Source organism: Rhipicephalus microplus, unplaced genomic scaffold (assembly GCF_043290135.1).
Source record: "Rhipicephalus microplus isolate Deutch F79 unplaced genomic scaffold, USDA_Rmic scaffold_17, whole genome shotgun sequence".
Classification (NCBI taxonomy): Eukaryota; Metazoa; Arthropoda; class Arachnida; order Ixodida; family Ixodidae; genus Rhipicephalus; species Rhipicephalus microplus.
In genome coordinates this window covers 9,192,844-9,211,142 of record NW_027464590.1, presented here as the reverse complement: position 1 = coordinate 9,211,142, position 18,299 = coordinate 9,192,844, and positions in this window count along the sequence as shown.

The following is an 18,299-nucleotide window of genomic DNA, read 5'->3' as shown; positions in this document are numbered from 1 at the left end:
GTTCTGAGGGTGGTGAGAGGGGAGCATTACTGTCTCCGTGGCGCAATTCGCTATTGCGTCGGCTGTTAAGCAAAAGGTTGGAGGTTCAAGCCTTCCAGAGAGTGGTGTGTCTCTTTTTTTTCTTTGCGCTGATAGCTTTGGAGAAATGTTCTGACGGTAGTGAGAGTGGAGCACGACTGTTTCCGTGGCAGAATCGGCTAGCGCGATCAACAGTTAACCAGAAGGTTGGAGGGTCGAGCCCTCCCATTAGCGGTGTGTCGCTTTTTTTCTTTGCACTGATATCTTTGGAGAAGTGTTCTGACCGTGGTGAGAGTGGAGCACGACTGTCTCCGTAGCGCAATTGGCTAGAGCGTTTGGCTGTTAACCAAAAGGTTGGAGGTTCGATCTCTCCCATGAGCGGTGTGTCTCTTTTTTTCTTTGCGCAGATACCTTTGCAAAAATGTTCTTATGGTGGTGAGAGTGGAGGACGAGTACCTCCGTGACGCTATTGGCTAGCGCGTTCGGCTGGTAACTAAAAGGTTGGAGGTTCGAGCCCTCCCGAGAGCGGTGTGTCTCTTTTTTTTCTTTGCGCTGATAGCTTTGGAGAAATGTTCTGAGGGTGGTGAGAGTGGAGCATTACTGTCTCCGTGGCGCAATTCGCTATTGCGTCGGCTGTTAAGCAAAAGGTTGGAGGTTCAAGCCTTCCAGAGAGCGGTGTGTCTCTTTTTTTTTCTTTGCGCTGATAGCTTTGGAGAAATGTTCTGACGGTAGTGAGAGTGGAGCACGACTGTTTCCGTGGCAGAATCGGCTAGCGCAATCAACAGTTAACCACAAGGTTGGAGGTTCGAGCCCTCCCATGAGCAGTGTGTCGCTTTTTTTCTTTGCACTGATATCTTTGGAGAAGTGTTCTGACCGTGGTGAGAGTGGAGCACGACTGTCTCCGTAGCGCAATTGGCTAGCGCGTTTGGCTGTTAACCAAAAGGTTGGAGGTTCGATCCCTCCCATGAGCGGTGTGTCTTTTTTTCTTTGCGCTGATACCTTTGGAAAAATGTTCTGACCGTGGTGAGAGTGGAGCACGACTGTCTCCGTGGCGCAATTGGCTGGCGCGTTGGGTTGTTAACCAAAAGGTTGAAGGTTCGAACCCTCCCATGAGCGGTGTGTCTCTTTTTTCCTTTGCGCTGATAGCCTTGAAGAAGTGTTCTGACCGTGGTGAGAGCGGAGCACGACTGTCTCCGTGGAGCAATTGGCTAGCGCGTTGGCCTGTTCACTAAAAGGTTGGAGGTTCGAACCCTCCCATGAGCGGTGTGTTTTTATCTTTGCGCTGATACCTTTGGAAAAATGTTTTGATGGTTGTGAGAGTGGAGCACGACTACTTCCGTGACGCAATTGGCTAGCGCGTTCGGCTGTTAACAGAAAGGTTGGAGGTTCGAGCCCTCCCGAGAGCGGTGTGTCTCTTTTTTTTTCTTTGCGCTGATAGCTTTCGAGAAATGTTAGGACGGTGGTGAGAGTGGAGCGCGGATGGGTCCGTGATGCAAAGGCTAGCGCGTTCGGCTGTTAACCAAGAGGTTGGAGGTTCGAGCCCTCCCATGAGCGGTGTGTCGCTTTTTTTCTTTGCACTGATATTTTTGGAGAAGTGTTCTGACCGTGGTGAGAGTGGAGCACGACTGTCTTCGTGGCGCAATTGGCTAGCGCATTGGGCTGTTAACCATAAGTTTGGAAGTTCGAACCCTCCCATTTGCGGTGTGTCTCTTTTTTTTCTTTGCGCTGATACCGTTGGAAAATTGTTTTGATGGTGGTGAGAGTGGAGCACGACTACTTCCGTAATTCAATTGGCTAGCGCGTTCGGCTGTTAACCGTAAGGTTGGAGGTTCGAGCCCTCCCGAGAGCGGTGTGTCACTTTCTTTTCTTTGTGCTGATCGCTTTGGAGAAACGTTCTGACGGTGGTGAGAGTGGAGCGCGGTTAGGTCCGTGGTGCAATGGCTAGCGCGATCGGCTGTTAACCAAAAGTTTGGAGGTTCGAGCTCTCCCATGAGTGGTGTGTCGCTTTTTTTTCTTTGCACTGATATCTTTGAAGAAGTGTTCTGACCGTGGTGATAGTGGAGCATGACTGTTTCCGTGGCAGAATCGGCTGGCGCGATCAACTGTTAACCAAAAGGTTGGAGGTTCGAGCCCTCCCGAGAGCGGTGAATCTCTTTTTTTTCTTTGCGCTGATAGCTTTGGAGAAATGTTCTGACTGTGGTGAGAGTAGAGCACAACTATCTCCTTGGCGCAATGGGCTAGCGCGATTGGCTGTTAACCGAAAGGTTGGAGGATCGAACCCTCCCATGAGCGGTGTGTCGCTTTTTTTCTTTGCACTGATATCTTTGGAGAAGTGTTCTGACCGTGGCGAGAGTGGAGCGCGACTGTCACCGTAGCGCAATTGGCTAGCGCGTTTGGCTGTTAACGAAAAGGTTGGAGGTTCGATCCCTCCCATGAGCGGTGTGTCTCTTTTTTTCTTTGCGCTGATACCTTTGCAAAAATGTTCTTATGGTGGTGAGAGTGGAGGACGAGTACCTCCGTGACGCTATTGGCTAGCGCGTTCGGCTGGTAACTAAAAGTTTGGAGGTTCGAGCCCTCCCGAGAGCGGTGTGTCTCTTTTTTTTCTTTGCGCTGATATCTTTGGAGAAGTGTTCTGACCGTGGTGAGAGTGGAGCACAACTGTCTCCATGGCGCAATTGGCAAGCGTGTTGCGCTGTTAACCAAAAGGTTGGAGGTTCAAACCCTCCCGTGAGCGGTGTGTCTCTTTTTTTTTCTTTGCGCTGATACCTTTGGAAAATTGTTCTGACGGTGGTGAGAGTGGAGCACGACTGTTTCCGTGGCAGAATCGGCTAGTGCGATCAACTGTTAACCAAAAGGTTGGAGGTTCGAGCCCTCCCGAGAGCGGTGTGTCTCTTTTTTTCTTTGAGCTGATAGCTTTGGAGAAACGTTCTGTCGGTGGTGAGAGTGGAAGGCGGTTGGGTCCGTGGTGCAATGGCTAGCGCTATCGGCTGTTAACCAAAAGACTGGAAGTTCCAGCCCTCCCATGAGCGGTGTGTCGCTTTTTTTCTTTGCAGTGATATCTTTGGAGAAGTGTTCTGAACGTGGTGAGAGTGGAGCACGACTGTCTCCGTGGCGCAATTGGCTAGCGCGATCAACTGTTAACCAAAAGGTTTGAGGTTCGAGTCCTCCCGAGAGCGGTGTGTCTGTTTTTTGTCTTTGCGCTGATAGTTTTGGAGAAATGTTCTGACTGTGGTGAGAGTAGAGCACGACTATCTCCTTGGCGCAATCTGGTAGCGCGATCGGCTGTTAACCAAAAAGTTGGAGGTTCGAGGCCTCCCATGAGCAGGGTGTCGCTTTTTTTTCTTGGCACTGATATCTTTGGAGAAGTGTTCTGACTGTGGTGAGAGTGGAGCACGACTGTCTCCGTGGCGCTATTGGCCAGCGCGTTGGGCTGTTAACCAAAAGGTTGGAGGTTCAAACCTCCCATGAGCGGTGTGTCTTTTTTTTCTTTGCGCTGATATCTTTGGAAAAATGTTCTGAAGGTGGTGAAAGTGAAGCACGACTACCTTCGTGAGGTAATAGGCTAGTGCTTTCGGCTGTTAACCAAAAGGTTTTAGGTTCGAGCCCTCCCGAGAGCAGTGTTTCTCTTTTTTTTCTTTGCGCTGATAGCTTTGGAGAAACGTTCTGACGGTGGTGAGAGTGGAGCGCGGTTGGGTCCGTGCTGCAATGGCTAGCGCGATCGGCTGTTAACCAAAAGGTTGGAGGTTCGAGCCCTCCGATGAGCGGTGTGTCGCTTTTTTTTCTTTGCACTGATATCTTTGGAGAAGTGTTCTGACTGCGGTGAGAGTAGAGCACGACTATCTCCTTGGCGCAATTGGCTAGCGCGATCGGCTGTTAACCAAAAGGTTGGAGGTTCGAGCCCTCCCATGAGCGGTGTGTCGCTTTTTTTCTTTGCACTGATATCTTTGGAGAAGTGTTTTGACCCTGGTGAGAGTGGAGCACGACTGTCTCCGTGGCGCAATCTGCTATTGCGTCGGCTGTTAAGCAAAAGGTCGGAGGTTCTAGCCCTCCGGAGAGCGGTGTGTCTCTTTTTTTCTTTGCGCTGATAGCTTTGGAGAAATGTTCTGACGGTGGTGAGAGTGTAGCACGACTGTTTCCGTGGCAGAATCGGCTAGCGCGATCAACTGCTAACCAAAAGGTTGGAGGTTCGAGCCCTCCCGAGAGCGGTGTGTCTCTTTTTTTTCTTTGCACTTATATCTTTGGAGAAATGTTCTGACGGTGGTGAGAGTGGAGCACTACTGTCTCCGTGGCGCAATCTGCTAGTGCGTCGGCTGTTATCCAAAAGGTTGGAGGTTCGAGCCCTCTCTAGAGCGGTGAGTCTCTTTTTTTTCTTTGCGCTGATACCTTTGGAGAAATGTTTTGACTGTGGTGAGAGTAGAGCACGACTATCTCCTTGGAGCAATTGGCTAGCGCAATCGGCTGTTAACCAAAAGGTTGGAGGTTCGAGCCCTCCCATGAGCAGTGTGTCGGTTTTTTTCTTAACACTGATATCTTCGGAGAAGTGTTCTGACCGTGGTGAGAGTGGAGCACGACTGTCTCTGTGGCGCAATTGGCTAGCGCGTTGGGCTGTTAACCAAAAGGTTGGAAGTTCGAAACCTCCCATGAGCTGTGTGTCTCTTTTTTTCTTTGCGCTGATACCTTTGGAAAAATGTTCTGAAGGTGGTGAGAGTGGAGAACAACTATCTCCTTGGCGCAATGGGCTAGCGCGATCGGCTGTTAACCAAATGGTTGGAGGTTCGAACCCTCCCATGAGCGGTGTGTCTCTTTTTTTCTTTGCACTGATACCTCTGAAAAAATGTTCTGATGGTGGTGAGAGTGGAGCACGACTACCTTCGTGACGCAATTGGCTAGCGCGTTCGGCTGTTAACCAAAAGATTGGATGTTCGAGCCCTCCCGGGAGCGGCATTTCGCTTTTTTGTTTGCGCTGACAGCTATGGAGAAGTGTTCCGAAAGTGGTCAGGGTGGAGCACGACTGTCTCCGTGGCGCAATCTGCTAGTGCGTCGGCTGTTAAGCAAAAGGTTGGAGGTTCGAGCCCTCCCATGAGCGGTGTGTCGCTTTTTTTCTTTGCACTGATATCTTTGGAGAAATGTTTTGATGGTGGTGAGAGTGGAGCACGACTGTTTCTGTGGCAGAATCGGCTAGCGCGATCAACTGTTAACCAAAAGGTTGGAGGTTCGAGTCCTCCCAAGAGCGGTGTGTCCGTTTTTTGTCTTTGCGCTGATAGTTTTGGAGAAATTTTCTGACTGTGGTGAGAGTAGAGCACGACTATCTTCTTGGCGCAATTGGGTAGCGCGATCGGCTGTTAACCAAAAAGTTGGAGGTTCGAGGCCTCCCATGAGCAGTGTGTCGCTTTTTTTTTCTTGGCACTGATATCTTTGGAGAAGTGTTCTGACTGTGGTGAGAGTGGAGCACGACTGTCTCCGTGGCGCAATTGGCCAGCGCGTTGGGCTGTTAACCAAAAGGTTGGAGGTTCAAAACCTCCCATGAGCGGTGTGTCTTTTTTTTCTTTGCGCTGATATCTTTGGAAAAATGTTCTGAAGGTGGTGAAAGTGAAGCACGACTACCTTCGTGAGGTAATAGGCTAGTGCTTTCGGCTGTTAACCAAAAGGTTTTAGGTTTGAGCCCTCCCGAGAGCAGTGTGTCTCTTTTTTTTCTTTGAGCTGATAGCTTTGGAGAAACGTTCTGACGGTGGTGAGAGTGGAGCGCGGTTGGATCTGTGGTGCAATGGCTAGCGCGAACGGCTGTTAACCAAAAGGTTGGAGGTTCGAGCCCTCCGATGAGCGGTGTGTCGCTTTTTTTTCTTTGCACTGATATCTTTGGAGAAGTGTTCTGACTGCGGTGGGAGTAGAGCACGACTATCTCCTTGGCGCAATTGGCTAGCGCGATCGGCTGTTAACCAAAAGGTTGGAGGTTCGAGCCCTCCCATGAGCGGTGTGTCGCTTTTTTTCTTTGCACTGATATCTTTGGAGAAGTGTTTTGACTGTGGTGAGAGTAGAGCACGACTATCTCCTTGGAGCAATTGGCTAGCGCAATCGGCTGTTAACCAAAAGGTTGGAAGTTCGAGCCCTCCCATGAGCGGAAGTCGCTTGTTTTCTTTGCACTGATATCTTTGGAGAAGTGTTCTGACCGTGGTGAGAGTGGAGCACGACTGTCTCCGTGGCGCAATCTGCTAGTGCGTCGGCTGTTAAGCAAAAGGTTGGAGGTTCGAGCCCTCCCATGAGCGGTGTGTCGCTTTTTTTCTTTGCACTGATATCTTTGGAGAAATGTTTTGATGGTGGTGAGAGTGGAGCACGACTGTTTCTGTGGCAGAATCGGCTAGCGTGATCAACTGTTAACCAAAAGGTTTGAGGTTCGAGTCCTCCCGAGAGCGGTGTGTCTGTTTTTTGTCTTTGCGCTGATAGTTTTGGAGAAATGTTCTGACTGTGGTGAGATTAGAGCACGACTATCTCCTTGGAGCAATTGGCTAGCGCAATCGGCTGTTAACCAAAAGGTTGGAGGTTCGAGCCCTCCCATGAGCAGTGTGTCGGTTTTTTTCTTGGCACTGATATCTTTGGAGAAGTGTTCTGACCGTGGTGAGAGTGGAGCACGACTGTCTCTGTGGCGCAATTGGCTAGCGCGTTGGGCTGATAACCAAAAGGTTGGAAGTTCGAAACCTCCCATGAGCTGTGTGTCTCTTTTTTTCTTTGCGCTGATACCTTTGGAAAAATGTTCTGAAGGTGGTGAGAGTGGAGAACAACTATCTACTTGGCGCAATGGGCTAGCGCGATCGGCTGTTAACCAAATGGTTGGAGGTTCGAACCCTCCCATGAGCGGTGTGTCTCTTTTTTTCTTTGCACTGATACCTCTGAAAAAATGTTCTGATGGTGGTGAGAGTGGAGCACGACTACCTTCGTGACGCAATTGGCTAGCGCGTTCGGCTGTTAACCAAAAGATTGGATGTTCGAGCCCTCCCGGGAGCGGCATTTCGCTTTTTTGTTTGCGCTGACCGCTATAGAGAAGTGTTCCGAAAGTGGTGAGGGTGGAGCATGACTGTCTCCGTGGCGCAATCTGCTAGTGCGTCGGCTGTTAAGCAAAAGGTTGGAGGTTCGAGCCCTCCCATGAGCGGTGTGTCGCTTTTTTTCTTTGCACTGATATCTTTGGAGAAATGTTTTGATGGTGGTGAGAGTGGAGCACGACTGTTTCTGTGGCAGAATCGGCTAGCGCGATCAACTGTTAACCAAAAGGTTGGAGGTTCGAGTCCTCCCGAGAGCGGTGTGTCTGTTTTTTGTCTTTGCGCTGATAGTTTTGGAGAAATTTTCTGACTGTGGTGAGAGTAGAGCACGACTATCTTCTTGGCGCAATTGGGTAGCGCGATCGGCTGTTAACCAAAAAGTTGGAGGTTCGAGGCCTCCCATGAGCAGTGTGTCGCTTTTTTTTTCTTGGCACTGATATCTTTGGAGAAGTGTTCTGACTGTGGTGAGAGTGGAGCACGACTGTCTCCGTGGCGCAATTGGCCAGCGCGTTGGGCTGTTAACCAAAAGGTTGGAGGTTCAAAACCTCCCATGAGCGGTGTGTCTTTTTTTTCTTTGCGCTGATATCTTTGGAAAAATGTTCTGAAGGTGGTGAAAGTGAAGCACGACTACCTTCGTGAGGTAATAGGCTAGTGCTTTCGGCTGTTAACCAAAAGGTTTTAGGTTCGAGCCCTCCCGAGAGCAGTGTGTCTCTTTTTTTTTCTTTGAGCTGATAGCTTTGGAGAAACGTTCTGACGGTGGTGAGAGTGGAGCGCGGTTGGGTCTGTGGTGCAATGGCTAGCGCGAACGGCTGTTAACCAAAAGGTTGGAGGTTCGAGCCCTCCGATGAGCGGTGTGTCGCTTTTTTTTCTTTGCACTGATATCTTTGGAGAAGTGTTCTGACTGAGGTGAGAGTAGAGCACGACTATCTCCTTGGCGCAATTGGCTAGCGCGATCGGCTGTTAACCAAAAGGTTGGAGGTTCGAGCCCTCCCATGAGCGGTGTGTCGCTTTTTTTCTTTGCACTGATATCTTTGGAGAAGTGTTTTGACTGTGGTGAGAGTAGAGCACGACTATCTCCTTGGAGCAATTGGCTAGCGCAATCGGCTGTTAACCAAAAGGTTGGAAGTTCGAGCCCTCCCATGAGCGGAAGTCGCTTGTTTTCTTTGCACTGATATCTTTGGAGAAGTGTTCTGACCGTGGTGAGAGTGGAGCACGACTGTCTCCGTGGCGCAATCTGCTAGTGCGTCGGCTGTTAAGCAAAAGGTTGGAGGTTCGAGCCCTCCGATGAGCGGTGTGTCGCTTTTTTTTCTTTGCACTGATATCTTTGGAGAAGTGTTCTGACTGCGGTGAGAGTAGAGCACGACTATCTCCTTGGCGCAATTGGCTAGCGCGATCGGCTGTTAACCAAAAGGTTGGAGGTTCGAGCCCTCCCATGAGCGGTGTGTCGCTTTTTTTCTTTGCACTGATATCTTTGGAGAAGTGTTTTGACCCTGGTGAGAGTGGAGCACGACTGTCTCCGTGGCGCAATCTGCTATTGCGTCGGCTGTTAAGCAAAAGGTCGGAGGTTCAAGCCCTCCGAAGAGCGGTGTGTCTCTTTTTTTCTTTGCGCTGATAGCTTTGGAGAAATGTTCTGACGGTGGTGAGAGTGTAGCACGACTGTTTCCGTGGCAGAATCGGCTAGCGCGATCAACTGCTAACCAAAAGGTTGGAGGTTCGAGCCCTCCCGAGAGCGGTGTGTCTCTTTTTTTTCTTTGCACTGATATCTTTGGAGAAATGTTCTGACGGTGGTGAGAGTGGAGCACTACTGTCTCCGTGGCGCAATCTGCTAGTGCGTCGGCTGTTATCCAAAAGGTTGGAGGTTCGAGCCCTCTCTAGAGCGGTGAGTCTCTTTTTTTTCTTTGCGCTGATACCTTTGGAGAAATGTTTTGACTGTGGTGAGAGTAGAGCACGACTATCTCCTTGGAGCAATTGGCTAGCGCAATCGGCTGTTAACCAAAAGGTTGGAGGTTCGAGCCCTCCCATGAGCAGTGTGTCGGTTTTTTTCTTGGCACTGATATCTTTGGAGAAGTGTTCTGACCGTGGTGAGAGTGGAGCACGACTGTCTCTGTGGCGCAATTGGCTAGCGCGTTGGGCTGTTAACCAAAAGGTTGGAAGTTCGAAACCTCCCATGAGCTGTGTGTCTCTTTTTTTCTTTGCGCTGATACCTTTGGAAAAATGTTCTGAAGGTGGTGAGAGTGGAGAACAACTATCTCCTTGGCGCAATGGGCTAGCGTGATCGGCTGTTAACCAAATGGTTGGAGGTTCGAACCCTCCCATGAGCGGTGTGTCTCTTTTTTTCTTTGCACTGATACCTCTGAAAAAATGTTCTGATGGTGGTGAGAGTGGAGCACGACTACCTTCGTGACGCAATTGGCTAGCGCGTTCGGCTGTTAACCAAAAGATTGGATGTTCGAGCCCTCCCGGGAGCGGCATTTCGCTTTTTTGTTTGCGCTGACAGCTATGGAGAAGTGTTCCGAATGTAGTGAGGGTGGAGCACGACTGTCTCCGTGGCGCAATCTGCTAGTGCGTCGGCTGTTAAGCAAAAGGTTGGAGGTTCGAGCCCTCCCATGAGCGGTGTGTCGCTTTTTTTCTTTGCACTGATATTTTTGGAGAAATGTTTTGATGGTGGTGAGAGTGGAGCACGACTGTTTCTGTGGCAGAATCGGCTAGCGCGATCAACTGTTAACCAAAAGGTTGGAGGTTCGAGTCCTCCCGAGAGCGGTGTGTCTGTTTTTTGTCTTTGCGTTGATAGTTTTGGAGAAATTTTCTGACTGTGGTGAGAGTAGAGCACGACTATCTCCTTGGCGCAATTGGGTAGCGCGATCGGCTGTTAACCAAAAAGTTGGAGGTTCGAGGCCTCCCATGAGCAGTGTGTCGCTTTTTTTTTTCTTGGCACTGATATCTTTGGAGAAGTGTTCTGACTGTGGTGAGAGTGGAGCACGACTGTCTCCGTGGCGCAATTGGCCAGCGCGTTGGGCTGTTAACCAAAAGGTTGGAGGTTCAAAACCTCCCATGAGCGGTGTGTCTTTTTTTTCTTTGCGCTGATATCTTTGGAAAAATGTTCTGAAGGTGGTGAAAGTGAAGCACGACTACCTTCGTGAGGTAATAGGCTAGTGCTTTCGGCTGTTAACCAAAAGGTTTTAGGTTCGAGCCCTCCCGAGAGCAGTGTGTCTCTTTTTTTTTCTTTGAGCTGATAGCTTTGGAGAAACGTTCTGACGGTGGTGAGAGTGGAGCGCGGTTGGGTCTGTGGTGCAATGGCTAGCGCGAACGGCTGTTAACCAAAAGGTTGGAGGTTCGAGCCCTCCGATGAGCGGTGTGTCGCTTTTTTTTCTTTGCACTGATATCTTTGGAGAAGTGTTCTGACTGCGGTGAGAGTAGAGCACGACTATCTCCTCGGCGCAATTGCCTAGCGCGATCGGCTGTTAACCAAAAGGTTGGAGGTTCGAGCCCTCCCATGAGCGGTGTGTCGCTTTTTTTCTTTGCACTGATATCTTTGGAGAAGTGTTTTGACTGTGGTGAGAGTAGAGCACGACTATCTCCTTGGAGCAATTGGCTAGCGCAATCGGCTGTTAACCAAAAGGTTGGAAGTTCGAGCCCTCCCATGAGCGGAAGTCGCTTGTTTTCTTTGCACTGATATCTTTGGAGAAGTGTTCTGACCGTGGTGAGAGTGGAGCACGACTGTCTCCGTGGCGCAATCTGCTATGGCGTCGGCTGTTAAGCAAAAGGTCGGAGGTTCAAGCCCTCCGGAGAGCGGTGTGTCTCTTTTTTTCTTTGCGCTGATAGCTTTGGAGAAATGTTCTGACGATGGTGAGAGTGGAGCACGACTGTTTCCGTGGCAGAATCGGCTAGCGCGATCAACTGTTAACCAAAAGGTTTGAGGTTCGAGTCCTCCCGAGAGCGGTGTGTCTGTTTTTTGTCTTTGCGCTGATAGTTTTGGAGAAATTTTCTGACTGTGGTGAGAGTAGAGCACGACTATCTCCTTGGCGCAATTGGGTAGCGCGATCGGCTGTTAACCAAAAAGTTGGAGGTTCGAGGCCTCCCATGAGCAGTGTGTCGCTTTTTTTTTCTTGGCACTGATATCTTTGGAGAAGTGTTCTGACCGTGGTGAGAGTGGAGCACGACTGTCTCTGTGGCGCAATTGGCCAGCGCGTTGGGCTGTTAACCAAAAGGTTGGAAGTTCGAAACCTCCCATGAGCTGTGTGTCTCTTTTTTTCTTTGCGCTGATACCTTTGGAAAAATGTTCTGAAGGTGGTGAGAGTGGAGAACAACTATCTCCTTGGCGCAATGGGCTAGCGCGATCGGCTGTTAACCAAATGGTTGGAGGTTCGAACCCTCCCATGAGCGGTGTGTCTCTTTTTTTCTTTGCACTGATACCTCTGAAAAAATGTTCTGATGGTGGTGAGAGTGGAGCACGACTACCTTCGTGACGCAATTGGCTAGCGCGTTCGGCTGTTAACCAAAAGATTGGATGTTCGAGCCCTTCCGGGAGCGGCATTTCGCTTTTTTGTTTGCGCTGACCGCTATGGAGAAGTGTTCCGAAAGTGGTGAGGGTGGAGCATGACTGTCTCCGTGGCGCAATCTGCTAGTGCGTCGGCTGTTAAGCAAAAGGTTGGAGGTTCGAGCCCTCCGATGAGCGGTGTGTCGCTTTTTTTTCTTTGCACTGATATCTTTGGAGAAGTGTTCTGAACCAAAAGGTTGGAGGTTCAAAACCTCCCATGAGCGGTGTGTCTTTTTTTTCTTTGCGCTGATATCTTTGGAAAAATGTTCTGAAGGTGGTGAAAGTGAAGCACGACTACCTTCGTGAGGTATTAGGCTAGTGCTTTCGGCTGTTAACCAAAAGGTTTTAGGTTCGAGCCCTCCCGAGAGCAGTGTGTCTCTTTTTTTTTCTTTGAGCTGATAGCTTTGGAGAAACGTTCTGACGGTGGTGAGAGTGGAGCGCGGTTGGGTCTGTGGTGCAATGGCTAGCGCGAACGGCTGTTAACCAAAAGGTTGGAGGTTCGAGCCCTCCGATGAGCGGTGTGTCGCTTTTTTTTCTTTGCACTGATATCTTTGGAGAAGTGTTCTGACTGCGGTGAGAGTAGAGCACGACTATCTCCTCGGCGCAATTGCCTAGCGCGATCGGCTGTTAACCAAAAGGTTGGAGGTTCGAGCCCTCCCATGAGCGGTGTGTCGCTTTTTTTCTTTGCACTGATATCTTTGGAGAAGTGTTTTGACTGTGGTGAGAGTAGAGCACGACTATCTCCTTGGAGCAATTGGCTAGCGCAATCGGCTGTTAACCAAAAGGTTGGAAGTTCGAGCCCTCCCATGAGCGGAAGTCGCTTGTTTTCTTTGCACTGATATCTTTGGAGAAGTGTTCTGACCGTGGTGAGAGTGGAGCACGACTGTCTCCGTGGCGCAATCTGCTATGGCGTCGGCTGTTAAGCAAAAGGTCGGAGGTTCAAGCCCTCCGGAGAGCGGTGTGTTTTTTTTTCTTTGCGCTGATAGCTTTGGAGAAATGTTCTGACGATGGTGAGAGTGGAGCACGACTGTTTCCGTGGCAGAATCGGCTAGCGCGATCAACTGCTAACCAAAAGGTTGGAGGTTCGAGCCCTCCCGAGAGCGGTGTGTCTGTTTTTTGTCTTTGCGCTGATAGTTTTGGAGAAATTTTCTGACTGTGGTGAGAGTAGAGCACGACTATCTCCTTGGCGCAATTGGGTAGCGCGATCGGCTGTTAACCAAAAAGTTGGAGGTTCGAGGCCTCCCATGAGCAGTGTGTCGCTTTTTTTTTCTTGGCACTGATATCTTTGGAGAAGTGTTCTGACCGTGGTGAGAGTGGAGCACGACTGTCTCTGTGGCGCAATTGGCCAGCGCGTTGGGCTGTTAACCAAAAGGTTGGAAGTTCGAAACCTCCCATGAGCTGTGTGTCTCTTTTTTTCTTTGCGCTGATACCTTTGGAAAAATGATCTGAAGGTGGTGAGAGTGGAGAACAACTATCTCCTTGGCGCAATGGGCTAGCGCGATCGGCTGTGGACCAAAAGGTTGGTGGTTCGAAACCTCCCATGAGCGGTGTGTCTCTTTTTTTCTTTGCGCTGATACTTTGGAAAAATGTTCTGAAGGTGGTGAGAGTGGAGCACAACTATCTCCTTGGCGCAATGGGCTAGCGTGATCGGCTGTTAACCAAAAGGTTGGAGGTTCGAGCCCTCCCATGAGCGGGGTGTCGCTTGTTTTCTTTGCACTGATATCTTTGGAGAAGTGTTCTGACCGTGGTGAGAGTGGAGCACGACTGTCTCCGTGGCGCAATTGGCTAGCGCGTTCAGCTGTTAACTAAAATGTTGGAGGTTCGATCCCTCCCATGAGCGGTGTGTCTCTTTTTTCTTTGCGCTGATACCTTTGGAAAAATGTTCTGATGGTGGTGAGAGTGGAGCACGAGTACCTTCGTGATGCTATTGGCTAGTGCGTTCGGTTGTTAACAAAAAGGTTGGAGGTTCGAGCAATCCCGAGAGCGGTGTGTCTCTTTTTTTCTTTGCGCTGATATCTTTGGAAAAATGTTCTGAAGGTGGTGAAAGTGAAGCACGACTACCTTCGTGAGGTAATAGGCTAGTGCTTTCGGCTGTTAACCAAAAGGTTTTAGGTTCGAGCCCTCCCGAGAGCAGTGTGTCTCTTTTTTTTCTTTGCGCTGATAGCTTTGGAGAAACGTTCTGACGGTGGTGAGAGTGGAGCGCGGTTGGGTCCGTGCTGCAATGGCTAGCGCGATCGGCTGTTAACCAAAAGGTTGGAGGTTCGAGCCCTCCGATGAGCGGTGTGTCGCTTTTTTTTCTTTGCACTGATATCTTTGGAGAAGTGTTCTGACTGCGGTGAGAGTAGAGCACGACTATCTCCTTGGCGCAATTGGCTAGCGCGATCGGCTGTTAACCAAAAGGTTGGAGGTTCGAGCCCTCCCATGAGCGGTGTGTCGCTTTTTTTCTTTGCACTGATATCTTTGGAGAAGTGTTTTGACCCTGGTGAGAGTGGAGCACGACTGTCTCCGTGGCGCAATCTGCTATTGCGTCGGCTGTTAAGCAAAAGGTTGGAGGTTCAAGCCCTCCGGAGAGCGGTGTGTCTCTTTTTTTCTTTGCGCTGATAGCTTTGGAGAAATGTTCTGACGGTGGTGAGAGTGTAGCACGACTGTTTCCGTGGCAGAATCGGCTAGCGCGATCAACTGCTAACCAAAAGGTTGGAGGTTCGAGCCCTCCCGAGAGCGGTGTGTCTCTTTTTTTTCTTTGCACTGATATCTTTGGAGAAATGTTCTGACGGTGGTGAGAGTGGAGCACTACTGTCTCCGTGGCGCAATCTGCTAGTGCGTCGGCTGTTATCCAAAAGGTTGGAGGTTCGAGCCCTCTCTAGAGCGGTGAGTCTCTTTTTTTTCTTTGCGCTGATACCTTTGGAGAAATGTTTTGACTGTGGTGAGAGTAGAGCACGACTATCTCCTTGGAGCAATTGGCTAGCGCAATCGGCTGTTAACCAAAAGGTTGGAGGTTCGAGCCCTCCCATGAGCAGTGTGTCGGTTTTTTTCTTAACACTGATATCTTTGGAGAAGTGTTCTGACCGTGGTGAGAGTGGAGCACGACTGTCTCTGTGGCGCAATTGGCTAGCGCGTTGGGCTGTTAACCAAAAGGTTGGAAGTTCGAAACCTCCCATGAGCTGTGTGTCTCTTTTTTTCTTTGCGCTGATACCTTTGGAAAAATGTTCTGAAGGTGGTGAGAGTGGAGAACAACTATCTCCTTGGCGCAATGGGCTAGCGCGATCGGCTGTTAACCAAATGGTTGGAGGTTCGAACCCTCCCATGAGCGGTGTGTCTCTTTTTTTCTTTGCACTGATACCTCTGAAAAAATGTTCTGATGGTGGTGAGAGTGGAGCACGACCACCTTCGTGACGCAATTGGCTAGCGCGTTCGGCTGTTAACCAAAAGATTGGATGTTCGAGCCCTCCCGGGAGCGGCATTTCGCTTTTTTGTTTGCGCTGACAGCTATGGAGAAGTGTTCCGAATGTAGTGAGGGTGGAGCACGACTGTCTCCGTGGCGCAATCTGCTAGTGCGTCGGCTGTTAAGCAAAAGGTTGGAGGTTCGAGCCCTCCCATGAGCGGTGTGTCGCTTTTTTTCTTTGCACTGATATTTTTGGAGAAATGTTTTGATGGTGGTGAGAGTGGAGCACGACTGTTTCTGTGGCAGAATCGGCAAGCGCGATCAACTGTTAACCAAAAGGTTGGAGGTTCGAGTCCACCCGAGAGCGGTGTGTCTGTTTTTTGTCTTTGCGCTGATAGTTTTGGAGAAATTTTCTGACTGTGGTGAGAGTAGAGCACGACTATCTCCTTGGCGCAATTGGGTAGCGCGATCGGCTGTTAACCAAAAAGTTGGAGGTTCGAGGCCTCCCATGAGCAGTGTGTCGCTTTTTTTTTCTTGGCACTGATATCTTTGGAGAAGTGTTCTGACTGTGGTGAGAGTGGAGCACGACTGTCTCCGTGGCGCAATTGGCCAGCGCGTTGGGCTGTTAACCAAAAGGTTGGAGGTTCAAAACCTCCCATGAGCGGTGTGTCTTTTTTTTCTTTGCGCTGATATCTTTGGAAAAATGTTCTGAAGGTGGTGAAAGTGAAGCACAACTACCTTCGTGAGGTAATAGGCTAGTGCTTTCGGCTGTTAACCAAAAGGTTTTAGGTTCGAGCCCTCCCGAGAGCAGTGTGTCTCTTTTTTTTTCTTTGAGCTGATAGCTTTGGAGAAACGTTCTGACGGTGGTGAGAGTGGAGCGCGGTTGGGTCTGTGGTGCAATGGCTAGCGCGAACGGCTGTTAACCAAAAGGTTGGAGGTTCGAGCCCTCCGATGAGCGGTGTGTCGCTTTTTTTTCTTTGCACTGATATCTTTGGAGAAGTGTTCTGACTGCGGTGAGAGTAGAGCACGACTATCTCCTCGGCGCAATTGCCTAGCGCGATCGGCTGTTAACCAAAAGGTTGGAGGTTCGAGCCCTCCCATGAGCGGTGTGTCGCTTTTTTTCTTTGCACTGATATCTTTGGAGAAGTGTTTTGACTGTGGTGAGAGTAGAGCACGACTATCTCCTTGGAGCAATTGGCTAGCGCAATCGGCTGTTAACCAAAAGGTTGGAAGTTCGAGCCCTCCCATGAGCGGAAGTCGCTTGTTTTCTTTGCACTGATATCTTTGGAGAAGTGTTCTGACCGTGGTGAGAGTGGAGCACGACTGTCTCCGTTGCGCAATCTGCTATGGCGTCGACTGTTAAGCAAAAGGTCGGAGGTTCAAGCCCTCCGGAGAGCGGTGTGTCTCTTTTTTTCTTTGCGCTGATAGCTTTGGAGAAATGTTCTGACGATGGTGAGAGTGGAGCACGACTGTTTCCGTGGCAGAATCGGCTAGCGCGATCAACTGTTAACCAAAAGGTTTGAGGTTCGAGTCCTCCCGAGAGCGGTGTGTCTGTTTTTTGTCTTTGCGCTGATAGTTTTGGAGAAATTTTCTGACTGTGGTGAGAGTAGAGCACGACTATCTCCTTGGCGCAATTGGGTAGCGCGATCGGCTGTTAACCAAAAAGTTGGAGGTTCGAGGCCTCCCATGAGCAGTGTGTCGCTTTTTTTTTCTTGGCACTGATATCTTTGGAGAAGTGTTCTGACCGTGGTGAGAGTGGAGCACGACTGTCTCTGTGGCGCAATTGGCCAGCGCGTTGGGCTGTTAATCAAAAGGTTGGAAGTTCGAAACCTCCCATGAGCTGTGTGTCTCTTTTTTTCTTTGCGCTGATACCTTTGGAAAAATGTTCTGAAGGTGGTGAGAGTGGAGAACAACTATCTCCTTGGCGCAATGGGCTAGCGCGATCGGCTGTTAACCAAATGGTTGGAGGTTCGAACCCTCCCATGAGCGGTGTGTCTCTTTTTTTCTTTGCACTGATACCTCTGAAAAAATGTTCTGATGGTGGTGAGAGTGGAGCACGACTACCTTCGTGACGCAATTGGCTAGCGCGTTCGGCTGTTAACCAAAAGATTGGATGTTCGAGCCCTCCCGGGAGCGGCATTTCGCTTTTTTGTTTGCGCTGACCGCTATGGAGAAGTGTTCCGAAAGTGGTGAGGGTGGAGCATGACTGTCTCCGTGGCGCAATCTGCTAGTGCGTCGGCTGTTAAGCAAAAGGTTGGAGGTTCGAGCCCTCCGATGAGCGGTGTGTCGCTTTTTTTTCTTTGCACTGATATCTTTGGAGAAGTGTTCTGACTGCGGTGAGAGTAGAGCACGACTATCTCCTCGGCGCAATTGCCTAGCGCGATCGGCTGTTAACCAAAAGGTTGGAGGTTCGAGCCCTCCCATGAGCGGTGTGTCGCTTTTTTTCTTTGCACTGATATCTTTGGAGAAGTGTTTTGACTGTGGTGAGAGTAGAGCACGACTATCTCCTTGGAGCAATTGGCTAGCGCAATCGGCTGTTAACCAAAAGGTTGGAGGTTCGAGCCCTCCCATGAGCGGGGTGTCGCTTGTTTTCTTTGCACTGATATCTTTGGAGAAGTGTTCTGACCGTGGTGAGAGTGGAGCACGACTGTCTCCGTGGCGCAATTGGCTAGCGCGTTCAGCTGTTAACTAAAATGTTGGAGGTTCGATCCCTCCCATGAGCGGTGTGTCTCTTTTTTCTTTGCGCTGATACCTTTGGAAAAATGTTCTGATGGTGGTGAGAGTGGAGCACGAGTACCTTCGTGATGCTATTGGCTAGTGCGTTCGGTTGTTAACAAAAAGGTTGGAGGTTCGAGCAATCCCGAGAGCGGTGTGTCTCTTTTTTTCTTTGCGCTGATATCTTTGGAAAAATGTTCTGAAGGTGGTGAAAGTGAAGCACGACTACCTTCGTGAGGTAATAGGCTAGTGCTTTCGGCTGTTAACCAAAAGGTTTTAGGTTCGAGCCCTCCCGAGAGCAGTGTGTCTCTTTTTTTTCTTTGCGCTGATAGCTTTGGAGAAACGTTCTGACGGTGGTGAGAGTGGAGCGCGGTTGGGTCCGTGCTGCAATGGCTAGCGCGATCGGCTGTTAACCAAAAGGTTGGAGGTTCGAGCCCTCCAATGAGCGGTGTGTCGCTTTTTTTTCTTTGCACTGATATCTTTGGAGAAGTGTTCTGACTGCGGTGAGAGTAGAGCACGACTATCTCCTTGGCGCAATTGGCTAGCGCGATCGGCTGTTAACCAAAAGGTTGGAGGTTCGAGCCCTCCCATGAGCGGTGTGTCGCTTTTTTTCTTT